Source organism: Schistocerca nitens, chromosome 3, assembly GCF_023898315.1.
Source record: "Schistocerca nitens isolate TAMUIC-IGC-003100 chromosome 3, iqSchNite1.1, whole genome shotgun sequence".
In the NCBI taxonomy this organism is placed as follows: Eukaryota; Metazoa; Arthropoda; class Insecta; order Orthoptera; family Acrididae; genus Schistocerca; species Schistocerca nitens.
Window position 1 is genome coordinate 861,507,306 of NC_064616.1, and position 19,784 is coordinate 861,527,089.

General features: G+C 38.8%; 1 protein-coding gene across 1 annotated transcript in view; it reads right to left on the minus strand.

Moving 5' to 3' along the window:
• LOC126248894 (mitochondrial-processing peptidase subunit alpha) overlaps nucleotides 1-19,784 on the minus strand; it is a 137,032-nt gene that overhangs the window by 14,728 nt on the left and 102,520 nt on the right. The gene's annotated exons all lie outside the window — the stretch shown is intronic.

The following is a 19,784-nucleotide window of genomic DNA, read 5'->3' on the forward strand; positions in this document are numbered from 1 at the left end:
AGTATTATTAGTAACTACGCTCCAGTCCCTAAACCTAGTTACAGAAAGCGAATCAGACGCATTACGTATTCCAGGCCGTAACAGCCGCGACTTGGAGACACCAGCTATGGTCACTTCCCAGACCGCTGTAGGATCACATCGGTTCGTCTTCTTCCTGCTGGTACTTTAACTGAGATTTGGCAACAAGGCAACGTATGTTTGGCAACTCTGTGATCGACGAGTTACTTCCTGGTGTGCACGGAATTAAGCCTCAAAGTTCACTTGATTTTACCTGTCATTTCCATTGAATAATCTGAGTTATTATCGCTTGAAGGGTAACAAAAGATTGAAAATGTACGGTTTTCAGCCCAGGAAAGTCGTTGCAGGTGGAAACCGCAACTAATCTCGACCTTCAAATAGCGGTTTACGAGTTGTAGTTACTATTGCCCTCGTAATAGGAAGCTAAGACCCATACCTCCTCGCCAGCTCTGTGGTAACGTGCTGACCTGTGAAAAAGCGTCTGTTACGGTTCGCAGTTCCAGTCTCACTGACTGTAACGTTTTTATCCCTTCTGTGAAAGAGCTACAAGCAGTCAGATCAAACATCAATAAGGAAATCGCAAGAAAATGCTTTCAGCTCATAGTGCAATGTTGAAAAACTTACAATGCTGCACAACAGGTAAGGCCTCTTTCCGCTGCTGACAAGCGAATTTTGGGTTTCTAGGAATACATAACTATATTTATGAAATGCCACATTTGCATACCTCTTGAGTATGACACAGCATACCAATTAAACACAGACCCAATTAAAATCTAAGTGAGTAGTATTTTACTAATTCGTGTCGATAGAGGCATGCTTGTGTACAGATACTTTCGTCGTAAGGTTATCATGGTTAGTTTTATTTCATTTCTTATAATACAGTGCACAATTTTCGTAAGGTTTCCTTTAGTGTTGTTAAAACAATAGTAAACATGAGAGAGAAATTAATCATCAACGATATATGCGAATTCTCTGATGTTACCTATGACAGTCTGACAATGCACATGCAGTTTATTGATTACATGCATGTAGAAAACTTGTTCTGAGTTAAAGCTGTCAAACAAAGTTTGAAGAAGAATAAAATATCACTACCACACGACGGCTAATGTAGAAAATACTTTTCTGACATATTATGGCACGATGCGCTCTCCCTGCACATCTTCGAGATGCATCTGCTGCCTGCTGTCTATTAAACCTGAATAGAACAAAATGTCACAGTAGTTAGCCCTTTTTCCACATGCGACTACTTTGGGTTGAGAAGTGAAGGGAATTATGTTCAAAGTTCCATTAGATTGATACCTTCAGCAGAGAGCAGAATTGTGTTTTAAAAAATGTAGCACTGAATGTATTCGAACTCGCGACATCTTATCTATGCTACAAGCTGACACGTAGCTACAGCAGCTCCAGAGCTCGGCAACTTTTCCTCCAGAACTTTTGGATTCCACAGCACTGTGAGATTATGCATATGGCCAGGTCTTGACTTCTGAGAGACAAACAGTTACAGCTTTTCTTTTGGACTGAACGACGTTTTCTAGTAACAGATAGCGCAATAGAATAGCTCAAGTGGAAAGGAACACTTCCTATTTAAACTTCTGCATCCTACACTGTTGGCAGTTGTGTGTAGGTGGCAGTTACGTGATTTTATTTCTGTGATTACAAAATAGTCGAATGTATGCACTGGGTAGCCGCGGCAGCTAGTTCATGGTGATTCGGTCAACCAAGTAAATGAATTTACTGAACATGCTGCAAATTACTACAGGGAGCCTGTGTGTCAGAATTCTCATCCAGTGTGGCGCAACTGCGTTACGATAGAAAAATGACTCGCAGAGAAGAGGATTTCGTGGTCTGTTGGACGGATGGTAGGTTGTTATACCTATTGTCTGGGTTCGATTCCCACTTCCGTCAATGATTTTAGATAGGGAGAGACAGATTCCAGTCTCTCCTGGCTACACCAAGTGAAGGAGATATAATGGCTGCGTGGTCTGAAAATTCACATTAAAGATGATATTCCTTCTTTACCAAGTAGACGGTAGGTTGAACCACAATAAAGTCTGGAGTGGCGACATGTAGAAACTCTATCACCAGTAACCTTTCTTATACTAGTTATTTATTTCAAGTGACGACACAAACGCTATGTATGGTCACAGGACACTTATTCCATCTTTTATTTGAGCTTCTGTATGTCGATAAAATTGGTTCTAAACTGGAATGCAACTCAGACCGCCCTTAAAGCGGAATTTGATCCCTTCGTGGCAATACAGCTCGGCTACAATTTGTTGTTTGTTCAAAACTGCAGATTCCTCAACACCTTCACATATTACGCGTGAATGGGATCGAATCCTGGCCCGGCACTAAAGATTTAATTATGTATTATCAAGCTCTATCATGAGAACACCTATCTGCTGGTGGGTAATAATTTTGATTTTTAATGTATTTTCATTCGTTGTCAACACTAACGATATCTGACGTTTTTACCTCCCAGTGAGACACAGAACTATTTGCGAGATGACTGTAAGTTCAAGATGCTATTCTGAGCAGCTGGTGGAGAAAAATTCGGTAGCTGACGTCTCTTTGTGTGTAGTCAACAACGATATGTGTGGGGCTCTATTCCCAGTGAGCGCTGAACTCTTCGTCATATTATTTCAGTTCGTCGTGTCATTTAATGTTCATACATATTCTCAACTATCTGCTCGTGAATAACTTTAATTTTTAATGTCATTTTGTGTTAAATAGTTCAAATGGCTCTGAGCACTATGGGACTTAACTTCTAAGGTCATCAGTCCCCTAGAACTTAGAACTACTTAAACCTAACTAACCTAAGGACATCACTCACATCCATGCCCGAGGCAGGATTCGAACCTGCGACCGTAGCGGTCACGCGGTTCCAGACTGAAGCGCCTAGAACCGCACGGCCACACCGGCCGGCCCCCACCATCTGGTATCAATGCATTACCCTATCATCCATTATATGTAATCATTTTCATAGTACACTTGATATTATAGATGAGTAGGACACAAGACAGGACATAGATAATGTCAGTTTGACGTCAACAGTGTGTAACATTTTACTTTTTTTGAATAGGACAATGTTCCTCTCCAATAATTTTTAGATTAGTTACGATAAGCTTACGCTGCAAGAGAATTCGCTTGTATTTTTCAATATGTGGTCTGTTGTCGGTTTGAAGGCCTTCCATAACATCGGCAACGTAGTGTAACTCCACCGAGGGTTGTCTGGAGTAGGGTGGAGATAGCAATGTGAAAGTTGCGAGCTGTCGAAGACGTTCTTCATATTCCTAATGCGATTAGGACATCGTATACTCTTGACGACGTTTAGCACCTGTGCAGTCAGTCACCCAATTTCAGAATTCATTTTGAGTAATCCTGCTAAATTCCCAAAATATTGTCTTTTTATATTGATGAGTAATATGGATAGTCGTCACGTTCATGTGCCGTCTACAACGCAAATTTAATGTTACTATCCTAGGAACTAACCTGCAATACGTTTTGTATTTCATAATCGGAACTATCTGCATTAACCGTCATCAGAGCAATGTCAGGGAACAGAATGCAGCAGTGCCTTGCTACCTACTTGAGGACCTGCTTGAGTCGTGTTCTAAGGAAAGGGTAGTTGCTGGTTCACATTATATTACACTAGCGAGAAGTACCGACTTTTCCTTTTCTCTGCAAACATCCAGAACTAAATTCAGTAACTAAATGCTAAGAATATATTTGCATTGTGCCAACTCAAAGATCAATAGATATGGATATAGATACAGATTTTTATACTTAAAGCCATTCTCGTTCTGCGTTGGAATAAACATTCACTATTTGCTTGTTCTTGTTACGATTGTTATTGTCATTCTCTCACTCGCAAGAGTTTTCGCATTCCTATTTGGTATCGATGCACATGAAGAGTGGCTATGAAAGAAGGGAATACTGAATGTTACGTCATGCAGAATACACTCATTTACTTCGGCTCCTCGTGATCTACGCTACAGGAGAAATGAGATACATAAAGTTGACAGTGTGAGGACAGACCTGGTAGCACAACTGTGCAACTACACAGTGTTACCAGATAAAATGGCGCTGCGGAATCGACAGTGTAGTACGGACTTTGCCACAGTAGCAGACAGCTGGTAATTTAGGACCATGACCGTGGATTACACTTTGGTCAGTGCTGGTTAGAGTGCTGCAACTGTAAATGGAAGGCTTTGTTTGATAGTCTTATGCTGATGCTGTCTGAATAAATTATGCCATTGGATACAAAGCGGTTTAGTTTTGAGACCTAACCCACGAGGGGGGAAGGCACAGTGGTCTGCTTCAGGAATTCCAAGCAATGAAACACAAAAAACAACCCAGGAAGGGAGACATGCATTTGGAATCTGTTCATCGTTACGGGGTCAAACAAGAGGGTAACATTACTGAAACAATGATCGGGCTACTTAGTATATAATAGAGCATACAGATTTCAAGGAGGAAACGTATGAAGACGCAGACTTCCTCGTTATCAATATGTGCGGCATATCTTTCGTGTTAACGAAAGTAAATTCCCGCTTTACCTCTTCTTACGTGTCAAATGAAATGAATGCCATGAGGAATAGAATATTTGTTGACTGCGTCTCTTCTTGCTTCCATCCTTACCAACATATTTCTTCATTCTCGTGGTAATCATTCTATGTGTATGCTGCAAAAGATTGCAAGTGGACAAATTCGACATCGAGGTGCAAAGCGTTATATTCAATTCGAATAAGCTTCCGGTGTATTTTTACTTCGTTTGTATTTTTAGATGATTATGAACGTTATGGAAAATTATCTCACATGCTTTATGTTGAATGAGAAACATTGAATGATCCGTTTTGCTTTCCCTACGTTGAAATGATATAATGTCGGCGTCAACAGCCTTCTTCCACGCCGGAAGCTGAAACTTGTATCATTCTGGATTAATGATAATTGAATGTCTCATATGTATACATAGCCCACAAGGCGACGTCAGAAACCATCAGGGGAGAACGCCGCATAAAAACCAAACGTGCGCGCGCGTCTCCACTCTGAAGAACCGTATCGGAGAATCACGGCAAGCATTTCGCTGAAGAGCTGCCTCGTCAGAGAGCCTATAAATGGCAGCGTCGTAGCAAGTATTTGTCAACACTCTGATAGTGCATTTACTTCCGGGTGTAGGTCGGCGTTACCTCGCTAAATTCACTTGACATTCGTTTTACACATCGAAGACTCGTACGATATAATCCACTGCAAGATGACACAATTAGAAAGTATATTTAATTTCTGGACTCCAAGAACGGCGTTCTTCACATAAGTAACACCTGTTTGTGTGTGCATTCGGGAGGACGACGGTGCAATCCCGCGCCCGGCCATCCTGATTTAGGTTTTCAATGATTTCCCTAAATCGCTTCAGGCAAATGCCGGGATGGTTCCTTAGGAAGGGCACGGCCGGTTTCCTTCCCCATCCTTCCCTAATCCGAGCTTGTGCTCCGTCTCTAATGACATCGTTGTCGACGGGACGTTAAAACAGTAATCTCCACCTCCTCTGTTCGTGTGTTTAAGGTTGCGTTTTGAGGCTCAGGCAACATCGCAGTGACTATATTCCGCCTCTGGCCGCCAGTGTGTCGTTAGCTCAGAGGTTCCCTTGTGCGTTGCAGTGCTTGTACTATAAGACATAGCAGTTCGAATCACGGTAGAAGCTGCTGACTACAACCTTTTATTTTCCATTTTAATTAATGGAGTTGCAAACTGCTAGTAAAAATTTCTTATGCGAAATCTGAAGAATGCCTTTAAACATCAATCTTCGTCCGATTTCGACTTAGTAAATTAAGTTAATATCATGGATTTCTGCTTTGCAAATTCCAAGGTGCTTCACTGTAAAATAGACCCTGAAAAGATTCAAACCGACTGTCAACGATATAAATTTGAGCTTTGTTCGTCATATAGGTCTAACATGTCAGAAGGTTGTTTATGAAGTGCACATGTTCATTAATGTAGTTCCCTTCTTCTAAATTTTTGCAATAGCATTTAACTGTAGACGTTTTCTAACACCGGCGTTAGCAATTCCTTTCCGTTCTCTGAAACCTTCAAAACGACAAATTTTTCTGGTTTAAATCTGATGACCTTAACTATCACTTCCGATCAACAATAAATACTTCATGAACCCATACATGGAACTCCAAATGTGCAGTGTTCCTGCACTGCTACAGAGCATATATTGCAAGGTATTCACACAGTTTATCGCATAGACTTACCATAAGGAATGAAACAAGAACTGTAATACACTTTACACCACAGACGCTCACTCTGGCTTGACGAAAACATCCAAACATTGACCAAAAGTTGCACAAATAATTGAGTTTGAAAGGAAAAGAAACGAGGTATGAAGCATTTATAAATTCATCGAATGTAGTGAGGTGGTTTAATTTCGTCCCAGTCTATAAAATTAATTTCGGGCCATACTCAGCTCTTGCCGATTAATGTAATATAATACCCGCCTACTAATCAGGGCGTCTGCCTCCGTTGCTTTTGAGCGTGAATGGAAATTGTAGAAATTTTCTGTGGAGCAACATTTAATAATAAAGCGTTTTAAATCATCAAAAGCGATGAGCGGTAGCGGGCGCTTTCGATAAAGAACGGGGGAGTGCAGCGCCGCTGCTGTCGCCACGGCCGCTGCCAGTAGCCAGCAAATGGATCCCGGAGCTTTGCCGCATACGGCGTCCAGAGGAGGACAGTCTGCAGGAAATCTGCCGCAAAATCGTTACTGGATAAAATTTTGATATCGGTGTGTCACAAAGCGAAATAGATTGAATCTGCGCTACCATTACATTCACGTCTTCAGCATTCAGACAGAAGAGGCTATAAAAATATTTTATGCCAGCTGCTCTCGATCCACTGACATTGTGAACAGAAACAACGCACGCTACCGCTAGACCACAGGCGTAATCAGCCTATAGTTTCTCTATCATGGGACAAGTTTTCCTCCAGGAAGTGCCGCAGTCTACAGTGTTGCCAGATTGTGCAGATAACCGGACTTAGAGAATTAGCGAGTTGGCCAGTTTTTTTGTCCCATGTCGCGATCGGCGCGGACTTAGCCTCTGAAGCGGCCGGCCGCCGGTCAAGTTTTATGTCAAAGAGTGTACATGTTCATGAGTGCCTCCTGAAGTAAATAAGTTCTAGGAAAAACATAAGACATGAGCCAGACATGTTGGCAGGGCTAACAACGTAAATTTTGTTACACATGGAACGTGCAAGGTTTCCTGAAAGGGCATTATCACAGCACTCACGTTCTAATGTGGAGCTTATTTGTAAGAATGAATATGAAATTAAATTAAACATATCAGACACTTCAATTAGGTACATGCCGTCTTCCAAATTCTCCCAAACAGAACTAGAGCAACAGGGATCACAAAGTCTTTGTGAGACTGTCCAGTACATCTGAAATTTTATCTCCCCCCCCCCCCTCCCCACCCCAACACAAATTTGTTGGTATTACTTCTAATCACCATTTGACAATTGTTACACAATGTAATTTTAATACATTATTATTATTATTTCTTTCTTTCTTTTCTCAGACGTTATGTCTGTTCAAAAATGGAAAGTGACACGGACCTTGATGAAGCGTGACTTCCTTTTAACTGTACGGTATATGTTATATTGCATTTAGGAACTTTCGGGTAATTGAACATGTGTCAATAAATACGGATTTCTGTAGTTGTATATATAAGTTTGGATGTAGCTGTATTGCATTGATTTACTGGTGGATATTGTGTGGTATGACTCCTGTAGTTGATAGTATAATTGGTATAATGTCAATTTTATCCTGATGCCACAGTTTGATCCTGATGCCACAGTTTGAAAGAACTTTAAGTATAACAAGAAGATGTTGGCACTTTAAGTAACACACATAAGTTGGGCTTCAATGCCAGTTGCTTTATGTCCTTGACTTCCTCAGCCAGTTGGATGTATTTTTCAATTTTTTCTCCTGTTTTCTTTTGTATATTTGTTGTACTGGGTATGGATATTTCGATTAGTTGTGTTAATTTCTTCTTTTTATTGGTGAGTATGATGTCATGTTTATTATGTGATGTTGTTTTATCTGTTATGATGGTTCTGTTCCAGTATAATTTGTATTCATCATTCTCCAGTACATTTTGTGGTGCATACCTGTATGTGGGAACGTGTTGTTTTATAAGTTTATGTTGTAAGGCAAGCTGTTGATGTATTATTTTTGCTACATTGTCATGTCTTCTGGGGTATTCTGTATTTGCTAGTATTGTACATCCACTTGTGATGTGATCTACAGTTTCCATTTGTAGTTTGCAAAGTCTGCATTTATCTGTTGTGGTATTGGGATCTTTAATAATATGCTTGCTGTAATATCTGGTGTTTATTGTTTGATCCTGTATTGCAATCATGAATCCTTCCGCCTCACTGTATATATTGCCATTCCTTAGCCATGTGTTGGATGCGTTAGATGATACGGGTGCTTGCCATGTAGTGTTTTCTTTTTCCAATTTACTTTCTTCGTATCTGTTGATGTTATGTGATCTAAAGGGTTGTAGAAGTGGTTATGAAATTGCAGTGGTGTAGCCGATGTATTTATATGAGTGATTGCTTTGTGTATTTTGCTAGTTTCTGCTCGTTCTAGAAAGAATTTTCTTAAATTGTCTACCTGTCCATAATGTAGGTTTTTTATATCGATAAATCCCCTTCCTCCTTCCTTTCTGCTTAATGTGAATCTTTCTGTTGCTGAATGTATGTGATGTACTCTATATTTGTGGCATTGTGATCGTGTAAGTGTATTGAGTGCTTCTAGTTCTGTGTTACTCCATTTCACTACTCCAAATGAATAGGTCAATATTGGTATAGCATAAGTATTTATAGCTTTTGTCTTGTTTTTTGCTGTCAATTCTGTTTTCAGTATTTTTGTTAGTCTTTGTCTATATTTTTCTTTTAGTTCTTCTTTAATATTTGTATTATCTATTCCTATTTTTTGTCTGTATCCTAGATATTTATAGGCATCTGTTTTTTCCATCGCTTCTATACAGTCACTGTGGTTATCCAATATGTAATCTTCTTGTTTAGTGTGTTTTCCCTTGACTATGCTATTTTTCTTACATTTGTCTGTTCCAAAAGTCATATTTATATCATTGCTGACTACTTCTGTTATCTTTAGTAACTGGTTGAGTTGTTGATTTGTTGCTGCCAGTAGTTTTAGATCATCCATGTATAGCAAATGTGTGATTTTGTGTGGGTATGTTCCAGTAATATTGTATCTATAATTTGTATTATTTAGCATGTTGGATAGTGGGTTCAGAGCAAGGCAGAAACAGAAAGGACTTAATGAGTCTCCTTGGTATATTCCACGCTTAATCTGTATTGGCTGTGATGTGATATTATTTGAATTTGTTTGGATATTAAGTGTGGTTTTCCAATTTTTCATTACTATGTTCAGGAACTGTATCAATTTAGGATCTACTTTGTATATTTCCAATATTTGTAGTAACCATGAGTGGGGTACACTATCAAAAGCTTTTTGGTAATCAATGTATGCGTAGTGTAGCGACCTTTGTTTAGTTTTAGCTTGATATGTCACCTCTGCATCTATTATCAGTTGTTCTTTACATCCTCGTGCTCCTTTGCAACAGCCTTTTTGTTCTTCATTTATAATTTTGTTCTGTGTTGTATGTGTCATTAATTTCTGTGTAATGACTGAAGTTAATATTTTGTATATTGTTGGTAGGCATGTTATGGGGCGATATTTAGCTGGGTTTGCTGTGTCTGCTTGATCTTTAGGTTTCAGATAAGTTATTCCTTCTGTAAGTGTATCAGGGAATGTGTAACGGTCTGCAATGTAACTGTTAAATAATTGATGTCTGCTTGTGTCTGTATATGTGTGGATGGATGTGTGTGTGTGTGCGCGCGAGTGTATACCCGTCCTTTTTTCCCCCTAAGGTAAGTCTTTCCGCTCCTGGGATTGGAATGACTCCTTACCTTCTCCCTTAAAACCCATATCCTTTCGTCTTTCCCTCTCCTTCCCTCTTTCCTGATGAGGCAACAGTTTGTTGCGAAAGCTTGAATTTTGTGTGTATGTTTGTGTTCGTTTGTGTGTCTGTCGACCTGCCAGCACTTTCATTTGGTAAGTCACATCATCTTTGTTTTTAGATATGTTAAATAATTTAGTTAGATGTGAATGTGTTGAGGTGAACTTCTTTAGCCAGAAATTTGCTATTTTATCTTTTCCAGGAGCTTTCCAATTGTGAGTAGAATTAATTGCTTGGGTGACTTCATGTTGCAAAATTATCACTTCAGGCATTTGTGGTATCATCTTGTATGTGTCTGTTTCTGCTTGTATCCACCGTGCATGCCTGTTATGTTGTACCGGGTTTGACCATATGTTGCTCCAGAAGTGTTCCATGTCTGTTATGTTTGGTGGATTGTCTATTTTAATGCGTGTGTTATGTATTGTCTGGTAAACTTTTTTTTGGTTTGTGTTGAATGTTTGGTTTTGTTTCCTTCTATTTTCGCTTTTTTTGTATCTTCTAAGTCGTTTGGCCAATGCTTGTAATTTCTGCTTCTTTTCATCTAATTGCTCTATCGCTTCTTGTTGTGAGATTTTACCTAACCTTTTTTGTTTTTTTTTCTGACATTTCATTTCTTATAAATTGTGTTAGCTGTCCGATGTCTTTTCTCAGTTTTTCTATTCTGATCTGTAGCCTGTGTTGCCATGCTGGTTTTGTGGGTTTCTTCTGTGTGTTGGTTGGTTCTGATCTCTGCTTAGTGTGTATATTTAGTATAGTGAGTGCTCCTATATAAACCAGTAGTTGTAACTCTTCCATCGTTGTGTTTTCATTTATCTTGTTGTGTATTATTGTGTTGATAGTTTTTATTGTTGTTTCAACTTGTGGGTTATTTGGCGGTCTATGCAAGAATGGTCTAATGTCTGTATTTGTGTCTTTGTATTCTATATATGTCAGCTGAAATTTTTCTTCTATATCAAACGTGTGTCACTTCATGTTCTATTTGTGCTTGTTCTGGTGGTTGTCTTAAGATTTCGTTTTCCTCTGACTGTTTAATTGATGCATGTTGTTCTTTGTTTGTTTGCTCTGGGATGTTTGAGTCCATTACTGTATTTTCTTCTTCTTCTGATTGCACATTATTTTGTTCCAGTATTTGCTGTACTTGTTGTTTGATGTTTTCTAATTCTGACTGGGGTATCCTATTATTTTTTATTATTACACGGATTGATCAGCTAGTCGTTGTTCTGTTAAAAATTTTAATTCTGGGTATCTGGTTGGTTGGTTGGTTTTGGGGAAGGAGACCAGACAGCATGGTCATCGGTCTCATCGGATTAGGGAAGGATGGGGAAGGAAGTCGGCCGTGCCCTTTCAGAGGAACCATCCCGGCATTTGCCTGGAGTGATTTAGGGAAATCACGGAAAACCTAAATCAGGATGGCCGGACGCGGGATTGAACCGTCGTCCTCCCGAATGCGAGTCCAGTGTCTAACCACTGCGCCACCTTGCTCGGTGGGGTATCTGGTAATAAATGTTGTGTATACTTGTGATCTGTATCCAGTTGTGCTGGTTCCTAGGTTTGTTGCTTGGTAATAACAGAACATGAGGTGTCGGTTAACTTCATCTGACCATCTCATCCTCTGTCTTTGTTTTCCTTCTAGGGTGGTTGCAGGAAGCATATCCTGCAAAACACCTCTATTTGGATTTAAATCATTTTCCAGTTGATTAGCAGTGTCGTTACCATTGTGGGCGGGCATAGGGTTCAAGTGTCATCCCCGACCATGATGGCGTTTGTCCGAGGCTTCTTTAGTTCTGTCCTGAACCAACTAATCACACTAAAAGGGGGGTTAGCCCTATTAGTGGTTTGTTCTTTTCGTCGCCTTTTATGACTGGCAGAACATACCGGAGGCCTATTCTTTTCCCGGGCCTCCACAGGGATTATTATTATTATTATTATTATTATTATACCCAAAGAAGCTTTCATTGCAATGAGAGTAGCCCAAATTTCATCTACTTTACCTAGTTAAAATTTATGATTTGTTTTGTTAACTTACATCTACATCTACACAGATACTCTGCAAATCACACTTAAGTGCCTGGCATAGGGTTCATTGAACCATCTTTACAATAATTCTCTATTATTCCACTCTCAAACAGCGCGCGGAAAAAATGAATCCTTCCGTGCAAGCTCTAATTTCCCTTATTTTATTAAGATGATTGTTTCTTACCATGTACGTCACCATCAACAAAATATTTTCACATTCAGAGGAAAAGGCTGGTGATTGAAATTTTGTGAGAAGATTCCACTGGCACAAAAAATGCCTTTTTTCTAATGATGTCCACCCCAACTCCCATATCATGTCAGTGATGCTCTCTCCCCTGTTTCACGATAATACAAAATGTGCTGCTCTTCACTGAATTTTCTTGACATACTCTGTTAGGCCTATCTGGTGAGGATTCTAGACCAGTCAGCAGTACTCCAGAACAGGTAGGCGTTGCAAGTTATCCTCATTTGAGCTACACCCAACATGTGCAAACTATATCCGTTCATCATTTCTACCATAAAAAACAAAGAGTAAGTTCCGCAAAAGTTGCTGGCACTGCATAGCACTGTCTCCCCATATGTTTCCTTGCCCCATGGCCATCAAAGCTCCCTGCAGTCCCCTCAACAGTGGACTTGTTTTACGTGGAGGAACTGGAAAGAAACCAAAATGGTGAGAAGGGTTAAAGCCAGTTGTAACATGAAAGATGCCTTAGTTAAGCTTCAGTGGGGTTATTAAAATTTAAAAAAAAAAAGGGTACTTTAGGGACAAAATTGAAAAAAGCACCTTTTATAGGTACGTTTGAGGGGAAAAAAAGGGACTTTAGGGACCAGTGGGACATCCACTAAATACCCTGCTTATGGGATAGCTTTCTGGGATAATGCCTCGCTAAGGTAAAAAAATGCATTGTCTAACAGAAAGTAACTATGTGCAGACTTCATGGCCTCACTGTACATTTATTCACTTATGAAATTTGTTATCAACAATTCATCCAAGTTTGAGAGTAACAAAGATGATCCATACCGTGTCGATAGGTAGCGATACGCCTTCTGCATGCCATCTTTGCCTCTAGCGAAGGACGTGACATTTTGACATAAGCAAGTGGCAGTGTGAGGAATGAGATGGAAAGCAGCAGGCAGTGGACCAGAAAGGACTCTGCAGGAACGACATGTTGTGATTTGAGACACACGATTTCTCTGTATTCCAGTTTGGGTTGCGTGATCAATATAAAGTTTTCATTCTCTGGAGGACACAAGGCTGCCAAAGCTATTCTTACTGTGGCTGCGGTGCCATGCTTTCTTAGAATTATCATGAGGTACCTTACTTCTGTTGAGTGAAGTTGGGGTCAGTGTGAAGTTCACAAATGTTCCTTTCTTTTGTCTTTCCCAGTGTGTCGCTGACTGCTTATGTGCCTTACTCGGCTTTACAACTATTGGAACTATAATAATACTGGCTCAATCTACCTGCTCGCTTAAGCCCTGGTCATGGGTACAATGGGCATGAGTTCAAGAGGCCTGCACGTGTTTTTGTACCAGCTTCTTTTTATACCACTGTAAATCTGTGATTTTCTGTAATTAATACATAATGTGTTTCTACCTTCTTATATATTATAGCTTTGTGGACTTTGGTTTAAGTTACCTCATTTATTGCTGTGACTGGCTTTGATGCTTGCTAGTTAACTTGTTATTTCTGGGAGAAGTGGATTTGTGCCAATTTCTTGGTATTTAAGATACTGTCTGCTAATGTAACCAAAGTTGTTCGCCAACCATGTGCATCCATTGTGTGGCAGCTCCACGTTACCATAATGCCATTGGGCATTGGTTTGAAACGCAGTTGCGATTGGCAGACGAATCATCTTATCTCCTTGTTGAGATTTGGGTGTATGTTCAGTAATAAGGACCAGACCTTTTTTTTTTTTAAATATATATTAATACTGGAGAGCTTGGTTTCTGTCCCTTTATTGGTATGTGAGGGTGTCATTATGCTCGTGGCCATACTGTGTTCAGTTCCATGGCTGAGGTGTTAAAGGTAGTTATGATATGATTATTTGTTGCGTTTAAAGATCCTTTTTCTTGCCAGGTAATACTAGCAGTAACGAGCGCCATGCACAAAATTGTCTCTATTATCCGGAAGGTGTCTACCCCGAATTACACTACGTAACTACATGGGTGCAGCCGGTTGGATTCTGAGGTCGGAGATTGCGCTTCCTCATCTTTTGGGGAACTGAATGTAAATTTTAAGGTCACTGTTTTAGGAAGTTTTCATTCCTTTGGTCAGCAGTGTTGTGAAGCATTCTGTGACACCAAAGAATTGTAAATCAGTAAACAGGCTGTCAAAAAATAAGATAAGGTGAATTGCTAAATTGTTGTGACACAAATTCTCCTTGTTGTAACTGCCATTTTGAAGCATAGAAACTGTATTGAACTTTTGCACTGTTCTTCTGTCACATACGCTTGTAAAAAAAAAAAAAAAAAAAAAAAAAAAAAAAAAAAAAAAAAAAACCACAGAGTCCTAATAATTACATGGTATTTCATTACAGGAACTGACACATTGTGATAAGCAATTAATTCTCAAGGAGCTGCAACAAATTTATTTGCCTCTGTGATGTAGATTGTTGAAAGAATTTTGTTTCCATAACTGGGATCGTTAAGTACAAAGCTCATTGGTTGTCTCTGAACACTGATACTTTCATAACCATATACAACAGGTTGGGTTTCCTATGTTTATAACAGGACAATGTGGGTCAGTGTGACTGTGTATTAATAGTAAGTCCTACTTGAATGCAAAGTAAACACTGCAGCACATGTTCGGGTATATGCACATTTATAAAATTGGATTACTTTTGAGACTTCTCGTTGTTATTAACATGTATTTTAATTAATTGTTGAAAGCTTACAAGTAAATTTTTATTAAGTGGTTTGATTGATCTTTTAAGCATACATTGTTCAATAAATGTTTTGGTCACAAATGATGTTCAACCCTTACTTGGGCCTGGTCTTTCCCCTCCTAGATAACCCCAAGCAGTAGCTGTGTACCAAGAAATATTCAGAAGCACATCAACAGAAGAAAAAATGTTCTGCATTACCCTTTAATGAATAGTGGTCTAAGGGAAGCAGAAATAGGCAGTCTGAAACTGTAGTCATATTTTGAAATGTTTATCTCCACTTAACTGAGTGGTGAATGCTAGAAAGTGATCTACCTGAGATTTGATCCCACCACCTTTCACTTTCCACCCACACACACACACTACCACTACACCAAATGCACATTACAGTATACTTGCTACAGTCTCAAGGCACTGGTGCTCTCCCAAGTTATGGCAGCTGTTTGCTAGGAGGCAATGGCATCGTTTTCACAACTATAACCCATCACAATTCAGACAATTTGTATGAAATATTTATAAATGATATACATAAACCTGCCTCACGACTCAGCATCTCTATTAATCAAAATAAGATCAAAATCCCTACAGCAGTTCTTGAGATTAGTCTCCATATACAGTCAGACACAAGCAAGCGACTTTTAATTTATATACAGGGTAGTTATGATTAAATGTTCAGTTTCAGAACGATGCAAGAAAAAAAAAAAAAAAGAAAGAAAAAAAGAATCACATCAAATTTGAACAGTATATTATCAAAGAAGGGAGAAACGTTATGGAAACAAAATATTTACTGAAAAATTTTACCACTAGATGACACTGTAAGTGACAAAATGTGTGAAATAAAAGAAGTGGAGTACATGGTTGTTCCTCAGTTTGCATCCGAGATACGCACAATGACTGTCTCAATTCAGGATTACATGCTACAGATAAAGCTCTTTTACAAGGATGGTGACTGCACATCACTAGCTTTAGAGAAGTTCCAGAAACTCAAGTATATGAGAAAATGCATTGGTCTCAGGTCTGCCAAGGATCTGGAGAAAATTATTACAAAACACAAAATGACAGTTCTTTTGATGTGCAATGTGGCAGAGGAAGAAAAACACCTGATCCAATGTCAGCTGAAGATACTGCCATGGCTTTTCAGGAGGGGATGAGTGGTGGTGTGCAAACACGTAGCATATGGGAAATTGCCTGAACATTAGACATGCCTGTGGACACAGGGGATAAAATTCTATGAAACACTGTGCTGCTATCCATAAAAAATTACCCATGTTCAGGAGTTGCTACATTTTGACCTAGACACATTTGCTCTATAATTACTTGCCCACATGGAACTAGATAATGAACGGCCATGGAACATTCTGTGGACAGGCAAAGCCCACTTTTATCTCCAAGGATATGTCAATACACAGAACTGAAGAATACAGGCAACAGAAAATCCACTCGCACCTCAACTGGTACAGTTTCATTTTGCAAAGGTAACTGTGCAATGTAAGTCGACAGCATCATTTATCATTTTTTTGAGGAGATGGGTACTGCAGGTCCTGTAACCTGTACTGTCAATGGTAAACACTACAAGAGTCTTCTGCGCACCAATGTCACTTCAACCCTTCAACACTGTGGATTGGATCATTTTTATCCGAGATGGCACACCTCCGAACATTGAACAGCCAGTGAAGCAGCTGCTGCAAAGGCATTCTGGAAATGTTAGAATTATCAGCAGTCATTTCCCTACAGCTAGGCCTCCAGATCACCTGATCTTAATGTGTGACTTCTGGCTGTGGGGTTATCTGGAAGATGCTATGTTCAGTGCTCCAATTAAAAACATAGCTGAAGTGAAGGCACACATTATGCAACGCATTCTGAACTTAAAAACCAATTTCATTGCTGTTTTTTATGCACTTACTGGCCTCAGCGTTATTAAAAGCCAATGTCATTGTTGTCTTTTATGCCTTTTTGGCCTCACGACAATTAAAAACTGGTTTTTCCATCCAATGTGGGACAACCTTGCCGTGGTGCATTGGCTTACTAACAGCGCCACAATTGTTGAATGGCAAACTTGTGCAGTCATGCACACTGTACAGTATGAGTGGTTTAATGTGCAACTCTCACAATAGCAGTTGCACTGACATTCATCTGGCATTTGTAGCCGAACCCATTTACATTACGATGTTTACAGTGCCATCTATTGGTAAAATTTTCATTAAACTTTTTTTGATCCCATAACATTTCACCCTTCTTCGATAATGTTTCTTTCAAATTTGACATCAGTCTGAGCAATGGCTCTTTTTTTTAGAGTGTTTTGAAATTGAAACTTTAATTGTAATCACACTATATGTAGAGAAGAGAAGATATGTGCATGTTCTGAATTTTTTCTACAACTTTTCTTAATGTGTTACAGTACTTAACAAGTGCAGTACTTAATATGTTACAGTACTGTCATTACTTTTGCAAGTCCTTTTTTCACTGGGAAGAAACTCTGATCTGTAGTGATGCAAAGTTTGTTTAATGACTTGCCATTATTACATTTAATTATCCTTTTGGGAAAATTACTTTCAAAAAATGGATACAAACTCATTAAGAAGTATGTTTGAATTAGAGTTACCATTACATGTATTGTAAACTTCACCCCAATCAACATTTTAAAGCTTTCTTTCAAAATCTTCAGTAATTTTGTCATTAATCAGTCTCATTGTTTTCTTTGAGTATTTAGAACTGTAAACGGAACCAAGTTGTATAATGTGACTAAATGTGTATTGTCATCTGACAATCTGTATACCAATGGAAAGGCATGTCTCTCTTTACTTCTGCATGTTGAGTGAATGCATTATCTGTAAGGCTACTACTATCTTCAGCAACTCAAAATTATAAGTGGCCAAAAGCACCTACAGGTCACTTTTCCAGTCAGATTCCTTAAGAAATTTACATTAAAATCACCACGATTTAATAATTCCTTCTTTCTACTGATAGAGAGCACAATAATTCATCTACATTTTTCATGAAAATTTCCCAATTACCCAGTGGAGACCAGCATACTCTAACAATCACAAGTATTACATTTCCCAATAACAACTCTCAAGCATATACCCTGATCTGCAGAGAATTTAAATATTCCTGCCTTTTTGAATTTATATCCCTTTTTCATGAATGTGACAACTCCTCATTTACCCAAACAGGCCCATATCATTAATGTCGGTACACAGCAGAATTTTTGAACATACATTGTGTTCAAACACTATGATTTACCTTGAACAGAACAGTCTATTGAAACATTGTCAATATGGGTTTAGAAAACATCGTTCTTGTGAAACACAACTAGCTCTTTACTCACATAGTGTGTTGAGTGCTATGGACAAGGGATTTCAAATTGATTCCGAATTTCTAGATTTCCAGAAGGCTTTTGAAACTGTACCTCACTAGTGGCTTTAAATAAAAAAAATCAAAATGTGTGCTTATGAAATATCGTCTCACTTATGTGACTGGATTCATGATTTCCTGTCAGAGAGGTGAGTAAAACAGAAGTTATTTCTGGCATTCCTCAAGGTAGTGTTAAAGTCCTCTTCTGTCCCTTATCTATACAAATGATTTAGGAGACAATCTGAGCAGCTGTCTTAGGTTGTTCTCAAATGATGCTGTCGTTTATCGTCTAGTAAAGTCATTGGAAGATCAAAATAAATTACAAAATGATTTACAAACAATATCTGTGTGGTGTAAAAACTGGCAATTGACCTTAAATAGTGAGAAGTGTAAGGTTATCTACATGAGTGTTAAAAGGAATTTGTTTAACTTCAGTTACATGAAAATCAATCAAATCTAAAGGCCCCAAATTCAGCTAAATACCTAGGAATTACAATTACAAATCAACTTAAATTGGAAAGAACACTTATAAAATGTTATTGGGAAGCTGAACCAAAGACCACGTTTTATTGGCAGAACACTTAGAAGATGCAACATATCTACTAAAGAGACTGCCTACACTACGCTTATCCATCTTCTTTTGGAGTACTGCTGCACTTGTGGGATCCATACCAGGTAGGATTCAAGGAGTACATACACAAACATCAAAGAAGAGCAGCACATTTTGTATTATCAAGAAATAGGGGAGAGAGTGCCACAGACATGATACAGGATTTGGTTTGGACACAATTAAAACAAAGGCATGTCTTGTTGTGATGGGATCTTCCCATGAGATTTCAATCACCAACTTTCTGCTCTGATGCGAAAATATTTTGTTGACACCAACATACATACAGAGAATGAATCGTCATAATAAAATAAGGGAAAACAGAGCTTGCATGGAAAGATATGGATGTTCAATTTTTCTGTGCATTGTTCTGGAGTGGAATAACAGAGACTTATTTTGAAGGTGGTTCGATGAACCCTCTGACAGGCATTCAAGTGTGATTTGCAGATTAGCTGTGTACATGTAGATGTAGATACTGGATCTACATGAATATGCAGCTAAATTATACTGCCTTATATTAAGGTTTTCTATCCCTGTGGTTATATGATGTTCAGACAAACAAATGACGTAAATTTATTTCTAACAACTAGGATCTTGGAAACAATTTAACAAGGTATGAAGTGACTTCAACAGAACAGCCACAACAGTCTAGAAAGAAGTTGATTTCTTTTCTAGCAGCACAATCTGAAACCAGAACCATTTTATGCAAATATCAGGTAACTTAGAAAGGACGAAGTTTTGCTTCACCATAGCAACAGGCACTATTGTCAAGTTTGCCATTTTGCAAAACCACAGTCACACTATGCTTTTGGATGCTAAGAATATGAGAGAAGATTTCAAATTAATAAATTTGTTTTTTAA